We start from the raw sequence: 12,242 nt of genomic DNA on the forward strand, positions 1-12,242 counted from the left end.
AGCCATAAGGCCAAGGTTACCTATTTAGTGGGTGACCCTAAAGCCTGTACTTTCCAAAATCCTATCAGGGGCTTTTCAATCATTCCAGGAGGCTGGCACTGTGACAACAGATGTGGTCAGCCTCAGAACTGGCCAGTGGCAGTTAGTCGACTTTGGGTCTTCTATTTCACTTGCCCAATTCTCACTTGACCAATAGGATAGGAGGAGTATTCTTCCTCTCTAGAAAAATTGCTCACTCTGGTGAGGAAAAAGCTATGGGTAACTTGAAAACCATCACTATCATTGTGGAGATATTGCTATCTATCTATCTGGATCTGTCTATCTAGCTATCTCATATCTGTATCTATATGTAGATGTGTCTGTGTGTATTTAGGTTAGAATACAAAGCTGGCTGTAATCTCTGGGACTTGGAGGATTGAAAAGCCTTCAGTTCTTTCCCTAATGCTCTGTTCAAGAGCCACTGCTGGTTGTGAATTTTCACAAGTCTATTGAGGTCATCAGCTGACTTCTCTCCCAATACTTTCCCAAGCAGTACAATTGTTCTCTTAAACTTGTTCTATTGCAGTCTCTGCATCAAAAAAAGGCTAAGTGTGGGCTAGGAAGTTGGCTCAGTGGTAGAGTGCTTGCCTCGCATGCATGAGGCCCTGGGTTCGATTCGTTAGTACCACCACAGTGCCAGAGGTGGCACTGTTGCTCAAGTGGTAGAACACTAGCCTTGAGCTGAAGAGTTGAGGGACAGCGCCCAGGCCCAGAGTTCAGCCCCCACAACCAACAAAAAAACAAACAACAAACAAAACCCCCCATTAAGTGTGAAGGCTAAGTGTAAAGGGATTAGTTTCCTTGACATTCATGCATCAAGTATTACTGGTTTTGTTTGGTAGCTCTGAGCCCTTGACAAACAAGTTCCTCTATTCTGGTCTTAATGTCTAATATTAACTCTCTGATCACACATTATACTTAACAATGATATAAGGTTCCTATCAGACTAAGAAAGGTAAAAGGGTTCAGGCAATCATAGAGTTCTTAGAGGCCTTGCCAATGGCCAGAACAGAGAGTGAATACAGATGCAGAGTCATTGTAGACTGTTAGGAAGTTACTACTATGGAAACGTTACGATGAGCTCTTCTCCCTATTGAACAACTAATGTATGCTGATAAAAACTTTAATTAATACAAAAAAGAACTTGGTCATGGAACTCTTAAGGCAGAGCTGGTCCAAGCTGCAGAATTGATACTAGGCTTGCTGGGACAATGGTGAAACAAGTAGGTGGGTCATGTCTAGACGGGGCATGGAGTGGTGTTGAACCCTGGGAGACAGAGTGAGGAGTTCATGGCCTGTCTATCCTTGGTTGGTACCAGGTCTGATAATAGGTTGGTGTGTGCATTCACACCTTAGTGTTAGGTGTCCCTTCTTTTCTATGATTCAGCTAGGGGAATGCCATCATTTCTTGCTCTACTGTGTTGGATAAGGTCATGAGCCTTTGTGTATGTATGTGTGCTTGTGCTGAGACTTGAGCTCAGGTGTTTGCACCTCACCTGGTTTTTCTTCACAAGCTTGGCACGGTGACACTTGAGATGTTGATTAATTGAAAGTAAGATTCTCATGGATTTTTCTGCCTGGATTGCCTTCACATTATGATCCTCGGATCTCACCCTTCTGAGATGCTAGAATTACAAGGACCTCCTTGACTTCTAGGGGTTTGTCACACCCACCAATCCGTATGTTCTTGATTTAATTTGGCAAGTAGGTAGTAATCTTTTCTTTGCCTAAATAAGTGGTCTCCACAAAGGTCTTCTAAAAAACAAACAAAACAAAAATGAGTATTCAGAGACATAGCTTAGCTTGGCCTACCATCAGAGAAGACTCCATGAGTTGGAACTAGGCTCTTCCAGAGGGCCCTTGGTGGACGTTGTTGTGTTCAGTTGGGGCGGGGGTGGGAGGTGAGAGGTGAAGTGAGCTGTCTGAACAGGAGCAAGGCATGTCACAAGGAGCAACCTTGCCACAAAGGTACACGATCAGCCCTGGGAGCTATGCTGCACTTTTGGAACCTGATCCCAGAGGTGTTGAATAACGTTGTAAGATGACAATACAGACAAGTTGAGACACGGTCAGCAGCCATGTAGCTTTGTTCTAGACTTAATCCTCCTGCTCACTACCTGCTTTTGGCATTGATTAAACCCCTCTTGTTTAAACTCTTTGACTTTCCCATTTGTCTACCGACAGGTTGTAGGTGATGGCTGAGACAGTACACAGAGGTAGGTTTTGGAGATGGGGAGCCCCCTTACTCTTCACTTGGCTTCTTAGACACCCTTAAAATTATTTAGCATGTAGTTGGTCACTGGTTGTTCATAAGGCTGAGTTCTGAGGATTGCAGTTTGAAGCTAGCCTGGGCAGGAAAGACTTGTGAGACTCTTATATCCAATTGACCACCAAAAAGCCAGAAGTGAAATTGTGGCTCAAGCACTTGAGCAAAAAAGTAAGAGTCAGAGCTCAGGCTCTCAGCTCAAGTGCTAGTACTGGTGTGCGCACATGCACACACACACACACAGAGTTATTCAAGTGTAGGTATTTCTAGTGACAAGATGGTATAAACTGAATTGTACCCCAGTACATTAGCACATGACTATATATGGAGAAATGGTTCTTAAAAATGTGGCAAAGGATCTGAGTGCTGGTAGCTCATACCTGAAAGGCCTAGCTACTCAGAAGGCTGAGATCTGAGGATCATGGTTCAGTTTGAAGCCAGCCTGGGCAAGAAAGTTTGTGAGAATTCTTATCTCCAATAAACTATTCAGAGAAGGCCAGAAGTGGCACTGTGGCTCAAGTGGTAGAGTGTTAGCTTTGAGAAAAAGAATCTCAGGGAAAATGCCCAACCCCTGAGTTCAAACCCCACATCAGACAAAAAAACATGACCAAGTTAAATGTTGCTTCTCACCATGCCCTAATCCAGTATGACACAATGGGTACAGAGGGAAGGGAGGCCACCTAAAAGCAGGGAGAAGGCAGCAATCCACAGCCAAGGAGAAAAGCTTCAGAAGAAGCCAGCCTTGCTGATGGCTTGATCATGAACTCCTTGGCTTCAGGAATTGTGAGGAAATAAATTTCTGTTGTTTAAGCCACTCAGCTTGTGATACTTTATTATAGCTGTTCTAGCAGATTAATACATGTGGCAAGATGACTTATTCATTGTGCTTCGAGACTCTTTGGGGAATTTCAGAGCAATCTTGTTGAACATGGAGGCTTAATGAAGGGACTGTCTAACAAGGTGCTCTCTTAGTCCAGGCCTAAGGTACCCAGATGAAACCAGAGTAGACTGGGGATGACTGAGTGGGTCTCATGTTTTCCACTTACCAGGGGAGGAACTCTCATTTATGTTCCTGTATTTAATCCTCCCATTGGCCCTGTGAAGAAAGGATCACAATATCTAATTTACTGATGAGGAAATAGAAGCTTAAGAAACTTGACTCCAGCCACACTGTGAATCTCAACAGAGCTTCAGCAGAACCAGAGGCTTTGATGACTGATTTGCTGACATGTTTCACCTCGGATCGGCCTGGGGAATCATAATTTGAGATCTGAACTCAACTAGAAAGGTGACCCACTGGAAGAGCAATTTGGGGGAAAAATTAATAAATAAAGGCGAGACACCGAATTTCTAAACCTTTCTCTAATCAGGACAAATGGCTGTGGGCTTGCGGTTTGCTGAGATAGTCTGCCACAGCTCAGAATGCAGCTCTTGCCACAAGCCAATGCCTCACTGGCTTTGAAATTTATGCTGGGATTTAGACAGAGAACACAAATCACTGTAATCTCTCGATGAAAGATCACTGTCTCTGCAAATGCATTACCTGCTTGGAGAGCGACATGTTAAAAAATGCTGATAATATATGGGCACAGGGAGAGCCATTTCCATGCCTGGGCACCTCCAGCTAAAATACGCACACCTGCACAAGAGGCAGCAGATGACAGAGTAAGTCACTGGGGCCCAGGATCAGCTTCTGTGTCGGGCAGTGACTCTGACACTTGGAACAAAAGATAATAGGAGCCTGTTGGGGTGTTGCCTCAACTCCCCAACATGGATATCTTGGATGCAGGAGGCCTGGGCCAAGGTGTTCATCCATTCCTTTCCTACCAGGGTTTGCGTGGGAGAGATGGAGACAAGGACCAATGCTCAGCTCACTGTGTGACCTCTTGAGGAAGCTCAAAATGCGAGCTGATCTTTTGTTCCTTTTGTCCCTCTGGTCTTGTTCTGTCTCTTTACTAGCTCCATGTGCTGCTTTGGTGATAGCCTCGCTCACCTGAAAACACCTTCTCCCCCCCCAAAAAAAACCCCCTCAGTGTCCATGTAGGTGTGTAGGAGGAGGAGGCCACAGGCCTCTCTGAACTTGCCTTCTTCTGCCCCTACTCTTCTGTTTCTCCCTGATCTAACAAGGGGTGGGGGGGAGGAGTGTGGGCTTGGAGTTATCCAGACCTACTTTTTCTGATTGTAACTGCTGCAATGGGACTAATTGCTAGTGTGACCTGAGGCAAGTTCCCGCTTCCCTAAGCCGCCCTCCCCCCTCAGCCCAGCTTCCTCCCCCACTCTCAGCCCCCAGCCACTCTGAGTTCTGGCTCAAGGCTGCATCTCCTTCTTGTGCGCACTCCTCGATCTTTCCTACTGCAGCATGCTTTCCAGTGCCAAGGCTACTTTTCCTATTGCCTCCGCTCAGGAGCAAAGCAATTCTGAGTCTAATGGGCCTGTAGAACAGGTGCATCCCTCTTGCTGTAACCATTACCGGATAAACAAAGCAAAAAGAACCCAAGCCCAAGTACATTGTCCTAAAGGGGAAAATAATACTTTGAAATGGTCAGAACATTTACCAGCCCCAGGAATGAGAAACCACAGAGATATCCTTAGATGTACTCTTCCCTGTAGAGCTGTGAGGGTTAATTTCTGCTGACCAGCCACCCCTCCTGGGCTAGCCCCAACCATCCAGGGGGAGGTCCTGGAAGAAAACATCCTCTCTGCCTTTTTTTCTTATTTCTGACAGAAATTTTAAAGAAAAAACAATCCAGGAATAAAGTATGATCTGGAATGTGTGTTTATAGACATTCAGAGCTGCTCTGAAGGCAGAGGGGACATTTCTTGGAGGATGTTCTGAGAGGAGGCTTTCACAAGCCTGTTTGATGGACCTGTCTGGCATGTGCCAGGATGAAGGTCTGCAAGATGTTACTGTTGAGCTGGCTTGGCATGCTGGTGGGGAGCACTTCTGCCTCTGTGTGTGTGTGTGTGTGTGTGTGTGTGTGTGTGTGTGTGTGTGCGCGCACACGCATATGCACGCATGCATATCCTGGGGATTGAATTCAGGGTGGTATGCTCTCACTTAGCTTTCCTGCTCAAGGCTGGCACTCTACCACTTAAACCATACTTCCACTACTGTCGTTTGGCTGGTTAATTGGGGATAAGACTCCCTCAGATATGCGTGCCCTGGCTGAGATTCTCAGATCACCGTGTCCTGAGTGGTTAGGATTAAAGGCGTGAGTCGTTGGCACCCAGTGACTTCTGCTTCTTAGGAGTGTGCAACAGGTCCATTGTGTTGGAGCCTGCTTTCCATCCACAGTCATTCTCCAAAAGTGGTTTTTGGCTCCCTCAGTCTAAAAGGTGTGGAGCCCAAACATTGTGTGCTGGCCTTCTTTTCATGTGATTATGAGATCTGAATCCTATGTTGCTTATGAACAGGTGACTGAGCTGTCATTGACCCCTGCGCACTCTACCGTGTCTGTCATTCTGTGTCATACTGATACGGTCATACTCATGCTCATACTTCACACTGTGTCTCTCATGTCTCCATTCACTCTACTGTATCTCTCATCTTATGTTTTCCTTGTATGGAATGACAAGTTTATCAAGCAGGCACATGGGTGCTAAATTCCTACTTGAGGTCTGACAATGCATTTAGTAAATAAAAACATTCCTTTATAGGCTGAAGGAAGAAAAAGGAGACTAAAAAATACAGTGGGATGAATGATGGGGGAAAAGAAAGGAAGAGGTAATTGGCTTGGCCAGGACAGCCTTTTGAACAGATGTGAGGAAGCACACATGCAGATGTGGAAATTATTCATCTAAAGTATTTATTGAGCTGGGGTGTAGCTCAGTGGTAGAGAGGCTACTTAGAATCAAGAGGGTTCTTTGTTCAATTCCCTGGTACCACTAAACAATATATATTTCTTTATTGATGGCTAATTTTGCATCAAGTACAATAGAAAAATGTAGATTCTTGTTCTTATGGAACATACATGAAAGAATCACAAGAACACAAACGGAGGATGGAGCTGTAGAATTGCTAAAAAAGGAGAATTACATGGTCTTACGAGAACGCAACATGGAAGGATTTTTTTTAAGCTGAGGAAGTCAGAGAAGGCTTCCTTGAAAGGTGATAATGGCCATAAGATTTGAGGAAGAATAGTTTACTAGATGAACTGAAGGAAATACAGCCACATGTAGCACAGCATATGTAAAGACCTGGAACTTGAAAATGTATTTTTAATAGACAAAAATAACAAAGAATTCCAATCAGTGTATATAAAAGACTATCAGAAATCAATGAGAAAAGTGCACACAATCTTATTAAAGTAGAAAAAGAAGAACATGTACACAGGTGATACATATATGTGTATATAGATGCATATATATGTATCTATCTATCTGTCTATATATTGATTGCAGACACTCCTTTATAATATTTAACTTGCAAGTATGGCAGAAGATATGGTGGGAGGATATTGAGGGGCAAGCACTATAGTAATCAACTTGAAATTACATCTTAAAGTCATATTTTCTTATACCCTGTGTTATATACCAGAGTTCTAAGGAGGTCCTGTATATGGATGTTCAGATCTGCATTGTTAATAACAGAAAAACAAAACTAAACTAGGAGATGATGTGATTGGTGATCCATAGGAAAGAGGAATTTACATGCTATGGTTTCAATGTCCCTTCTGAAACTCAAGCTGAAATTCAGATGCCATTATAACATTATAAAAGATGGGACTTTAAGAGTGGTAGTCCAGGAGGTCTTAGTTCTCACCAACTGCCCTCACATAAAGTCATTGTTCTGGAAATGAATTAGTCACTGGGATCCTGATAAAATGATAAGCTTGGTCACCTTTCCCTCTCTGTCTTGTGTGTTCCCCTCTCTTTCTATCTTCCATGGAATAATGTAGCTCAAAGACCCTTACCAGTTTCTGGTCTATGCTCTTGGATTTTCCAACCTGTGGAACAATGAATAAAATGAATTATTATAAAGTAAAAGCAACTAAGTTATTTTAGGAGTAGTGATAAATATGTGCAGTAATAATCTCATATATCATATATATATATATGTGTGCAAGAAATACAACTCCACATAGTAAGGCAAAAGAAGAAAAATACAAGATTCAAGTGATGATTATCTGGAGCTGGTTAGCAGGAGGATTAAATGTGAGGTGACCAGATGGTTAGCTATAGATTATCATTAAGATCTTTATTTTTGTTTTGGCTATGGATTTGTGAGTGCATATTATATTACTTTCTAAAAAAATACATGAATGAATGAGAAGTCAAGCCAAGCTATTTATGGTAAATAATGAGACTGGAATCATTAAGATTATAATTGATATCACCCTGCTCCTCTAAGATTAGAAACCAAGTCTTAACATTGGAGAGGGATTTCTTTTCCTGACTGTGTGACTGTGTAGCTGGCAAGACAGATGTGGTATGTGAGCTGAGATGCATCTGGTGGGTAGATGGGGTAAAAGCTATTGAGGATTTTGTAGTATGCTGACAGGATTGTATTGTATATTTCACAGAACTCATTTTAAGTATACTGTGGTAGTTGATTACAATAGTAGAAGTAAAGGTATAAGAGAATCTAAGGAAGACTGGTTGGGAGGCTCCATCAACCTCAAGGTAAGAAGTGACAATAGTTTAGATGAGAGGAGATGAGAAGCTGAATCCAAAGAATAGTAGCAAGTACAATTGACATCATTCATTGGAGAAAGAAGAAGAGGAATGAGACAAGTGGATGCTTATGTGTTATTGTGAAATAGGTAGATGATGGATCTGTTTCTGGGAAAGAGGTTGGGAGGATGAATTTGGTTTAATACATGCTAAGTTTGAGGTGGATTTTGAGACTTCCAAATGAGCAGCCGGACACAGAGCTCTGTAACTTAGGTGGGGTCTAAGTCAGTTGAAGAAGATACACAAATAATTCACTATCGACTTAAGCTGTGGAAGTTGGTAAACTGTGGAAGTTGGTAAGTGCTGAGGAGACTGTAACATGAGAAGAGGTACAATAAGAAACATAATACACAGTACAACTCAGCAACCTTACTTAACTAAATAAAGCAGGCCATGCATATCCCATGATGAGAGTTTGTCATAAACCAAGGATTATGATTAATCCAAGTTAGCAAAAACAGCATAGATATTGGGAAAGATTAAGGCTTTTCCAGAAGGAAGAGAAAGCCAGTATCTCTGGAGTATAGATGCTGCGGTAAGGTAGGCTGAAAGGTGGATAAGGGTGAGTCCATCCAGCTCACTAAGGATCACATTGAGCACTTTTCTCTCTATCCTGACAGTACTGAGAAAGCTTTAGAGTTTAAAAAACTTTAAAAGTCTTGTTTATTTTAAAGGGATAATATAAATTTCCATACAATAAAATACACCCAGTTTAGGTACCTGTTTAAGGATTTTTGACAAATATTCCTGTTCAGTGTCACCACTGGAATCAAGATATGGAGCGTTTCTGTCACTTCCAATGTTTCTCATGGACACATTTGTTCATTCAATTTGTGTAAGTGGAATTGCACAGCATATACTCTTCTTTTGTGTCTGGAATTTTCACTTAGCAAAATATTTTTTTTTCTTTTTTAGGTTTATTTATGCCATTGCCTCTATCAGAATTCATTCTTCTTTTTCATTGGGACTCATAGTATTCTACTATTCACCTGTGGATGAACCCTTCCTCTTTAGGTTTTTTGCTGGTTAATGGGAAGTAAGGGTCTTTTGATTTGTCTGCTTAGGCTGGCTTTGAAGCTCAGTCTTCAGACCTTGGCCTCCTGAGTAGCAAGGATCCGTGGTGGCCATCAGGTTTCCTAGGACTTGAACATACTCCAGCGTATGTTGGCTCTAGAGATAGTTTTGCTCATAGCACTCTAATGGCCATTCTTTGCCTACTTGAATATTTAGCTAAAGATACATCCCTCTTTCAATGAAGCTCCTGTGGTCTGTTAATAGTTTCTTCCACTGCAATGAAATCCAGGAGGTTCCTTCCAGAAAAAGTGGGATGACTGTAGGCTTATTTGTTTGCATTCTCTTAATACATGATAGCTGTTTTCAAAGGGCTGAAATCATTTTTTAATGCAACTTCTTGAGTTTTCTTCATGGTAAGTGTGCCAGTCCAACTCCAGTTAGCTCAAGATGGACAGAAACAGAAGTTAGGTTTGCAGAATTCTGAGAATGGACAGTGGAACCAGAGTCCAAGAAGGAGCCCAAGAAAAAGCCAGAGAGATGAAAACTTAGAAGAGTTTTAGATCATAAAACCAAGGAAGAAAAACTTGTAGAGAAGAGAGGATAGTATTGGGAGGGTTTATAAAATTGAGGCTCAAAAATCTTCTTCATTAAGTAACTTGGAAATTACTGGTGGCTTTCTTGTATTTCTTAGGAACACTTTGGAAACTACGTGATAGTGTTCTGTAGAACAATGGGTAGGTCAATGTATTGGCTAAAGCAATACTAGATGTTGCAGCGAGCAAACCTTACGGTGCCCTTACAAAACAGAAGTCAATGCACTGTTCCCATAACTGTCCCATTTGGCTGTTTGCCGTGGGCAGCTTCCCTTTGTGATGTAATCCACAGGGAGTCAGCCTTCATCCTTTTGATGGTTGCCTCATCTCCTAATTAGACCTCTTCCTTGTAGCTATGCACAGCTACATGGTTAGGAGAAGCAGCCTAGAGAAGGCTATCCCTTAATGCTCTTGCCTAGAAATGACATGACACTTCTGCTTATATTTCACTGGTGGAACTAATTACACAAACTGTGTCTAGATCCAAGGGAGGCAGGAAGTGGCTTCTGCCAATTCTTTGACAGGAAGAGGGTTATGACACTTGTTGGGCCACAAGCCATCTCTGTCACAGTAAAGATAACACTTTTGAGAAGTTTGCTTTGAATGGCAGGCAAGTGATTGGTCTCAAGCTGGAGAGAAGTAAGAAGTGGAAGCATTTTCTTTCCCTAATCGGTGAGGCAGGTGCAAGTGTTAAAGCCCTTGGGAACGATCCAATTCAAAGAGAAAGGTTAAATATACAGGAATGCAAGGGATAAACAGAATAAATACAGAAAAAGACAAGGTGGAAAAATATGATATGCTAAGTCCACTGGCAGCGATTGGCCTCCAGGAGGATGGACAATTATCTTGTCATATTGGAAGGAGGGAGTGTGGGTAAGTAGATTTGTATGCTTAGTGATATGAATACAGACAGTTCTTTTTCTGGCATTGATATTTTTTAGAAAACAGAAGGTAAGCTAAACAAAATGTGTGGAGTGTGGGGTTTTGAGGAGAGTGAAGATTTGAAGTCATTGTTGCCTTGTCTGGTACTTATCATGCAATAGGTACCCTCTAAGTGTTTGTTGAGTTTGTTGATATGCTCACTGCCTGTCCCAAGATTATCAAGACAGCCTTTAGGGATGGCCAGGAACAAGTGAGGGCTTGTCTCTCCCATCTCTGAACAAGCAGCAACATCTTGCTGTGAATCAGGTGCCAGTGCCTAGAACTCCTTACAGGGCAAGTTCCTTTTCTGCTACACAAGGAAAGGCCTGGCCATTGAGTTCCTAAAGAATCACATTCTACAAATGGCTCCTCTTGTGTTTTCCCCAGTTGCTGACAGCTGCAGAAGCCTCACCGGAGACTTCTGGGGTATGTACGTGTCATGTGTCCAGTGGGCAGTCTGGCCTCTGAATCAGTGCATGCACTTGGAAGAAAGCCATGGCCTCACCCTATTCTCTCCTCCTTCTGCTGCCTCCAATGGAGGGGAAAACCAGACTTGGGAGTTTACAGACACTTTCTTTGTGCTGCATGTACAAGGATTAGGTCATGACAGTCATAAAACTGATTTGAATGAAAGGTAGGCCCTCTGCCAGGCAATAATGGTTTTATACAATAAGGACGGTGGAGTCTACAGAAGACTGGTTAACTGTCGCTCTCTCCTCCTAGCTCCCCATCAGTTACGCTCACATCCTCTTGTTCTTTCTATTTCTCTGCTCCTGCTCCCCACCTAGCTCTCCCTCTTGACCCCCAAGAGATAGCACTCAGACCCCAAGGCCAATGGCTCTGTAGCCTTCCTGGTGCCTGCTACCTCCTGTTATTTTCATTCCCCTGTAATTTGAGGGGACAGGTGAGATGTGCTTCAAAACACTGTAATCATATTTTAAATGGAAATGAAATGTGTGAATTAAATGTAAATTACAGTAGAATGGAAGGACAATCACTATTAGTTAAGGTCTGACACCTATTTTTGCAAACCTTTCCCAAACGCCACAACTTGTTTCCTTACACGTGTGATGAGAGGTTGTAATTATGTGGCAGCTGCTTCGGCAGTGGGACTGATGCTAGTTACTGGGTCATTTGTGCATGGAGGGGGGAGGGGGTCTCTGTAAGGGACTGTGTATGTATTTTAAATAGACATGGACTGCTGTTTCTACTATAAAATTACCCAGAAGAAGTGATATTTTTATATGAGGGTTGTGGAAATAACTCTTTTTTCCCCCTTTTTGTTTTTCTCTTGGAAAGGTGAGGTGGTAATATAAAGGGACACTTTTATATAGTCAATTTATTTACGGATTCTCCATTTGCTTTTATATTGGAAAAATATGTGCTGTGCCAATGAGTTGCAATTTTGCCCTCAATCTCAGCCTGCCTTCCTCCAATGTGGGCTGAAAACCTTCCTGGCTCCCAGGGGAACTCACATTCCTTTTGCACACCCATTCCTGGTGCATTCTTTTTTTTTTTTTTTTTTTTTTTTTTTTTTTACGATGGCACTACCTCTTAATTATCTTTTCTTGCATGGTAAAAGGAATAATTTTTAAAATCTACCTATTTAACACAATGACAAACAGCACAAATAGTTTTTTTTTTAATTGCTTTAATTCCACTCAATCCAGTCTCTTGTTTCATGGGGACAAAGTGACAAACTGACCGACTGATTGAGTGAATTCTGAAACTTTCTC

The sequence above is a fragment of the Dipodomys merriami genome, unplaced genomic scaffold (assembly GCF_024711535.1).
Source record: "Dipodomys merriami isolate MVZ:Mamm:240054 unplaced genomic scaffold, mDipMer1.0.p SCAF_12, whole genome shotgun sequence".
NCBI lineage: Eukaryota > Metazoa > Chordata > Mammalia > Rodentia > Heteromyidae > Dipodomys > Dipodomys merriami.